This window comes from Papilio polytes, unplaced genomic scaffold, assembly GCF_000836215.1.
Source record: "Papilio polytes unplaced genomic scaffold, Ppol_1.0 DF824157.1, whole genome shotgun sequence".
NCBI lineage: Eukaryota > Metazoa > Arthropoda > Insecta > Lepidoptera > Papilionidae > Papilio > Papilio polytes.
Genome location: NW_013525047.1, coordinates 122,455 through 123,580, shown reverse-complemented (window position 1 = coordinate 123,580; position 1,126 = coordinate 122,455).

The window sequence follows — 1,126 nt, the reverse complement described above, 5'->3', positions numbered from 1 at the left end:
CGCCACCGCCCCGCAGCCCCGCAGCCCCCGGCTCCTTGCGACCATTAAGCCATCTAATGGTTCCGCACCTATTGCACACAATCATTCTTATTGCCCCGCACACCTTCCTATACTGCCACACTACACTACATAGATTTATTGCCAAACACTAAACTCTTCGTATTACTTAACGTTACTTGATATTACTAGGCGAAGACATTTGTTGCAATAAAATGAAGAATGCTTTATTAGCTGTCACCCACGTCGCCTTCCGACAAGAATAAAAATAATCTTTTCAGTAGTCTATGTGTTCCTCTAGACCATGTTCTACATCTGTGACACATTACATGGAGATACATAGTAACCAACATCCATCTGTATTTTCGCTGTTAAAATATTAGTAAGACAGTACGAGAAATATCTTATAAAAACAATAACAATAGCGGAGTTAACAGAAATGCTAGCAGCATTCTTTTTATCCATATAAATATAGCCAAAAACTTTCCTCAATTCTGAAAGAAATTGAAGTAATAACGTGCATATAAATTCAAATTCAAAAGAAAATTAATAATACGACAAATTGCGCCGCTAACGAGCCATAAATACTACAAGAATCAGTCACACGCGTTCTAATATTAAACTGTATTGCCTTTGCCGGCAAAGCGGCCAAACACACCTCCATACATCGGATCGAAATTACATCTGTAAATTGAACCTTACCACAAGTTGTTAAACTTGAAACTTCATTGTCGCACATAAATAATCTTAAGGTTCGATTCTATAGAATTTCTTTTAATAATTGTAGATGATTTACGCAGTGCCAGTTGCAGGCGGCACCTAATTACAGGCGAAAAAATTCACGACTCGCACCTATTGCCGGCGAGACGACTGCGGCACGGCAACGACACGACTACGTAGATAATTGGTTATTACCTATCTTTGATAAGTTTCATGATGACATAACCTTTGATGAGCCAACACAACCAACATTACAATGATAATAAAAACAATATGAAAGCCATACAAACTTTTACATTCGATATATTAATTCAATTTTATAGTCCACATGAAAAACAGAACAATAAATGTTATTTTATTAAAGAACCGTTTTTATTATTGTAATCAATGTTTACGCGCAATCGAATGT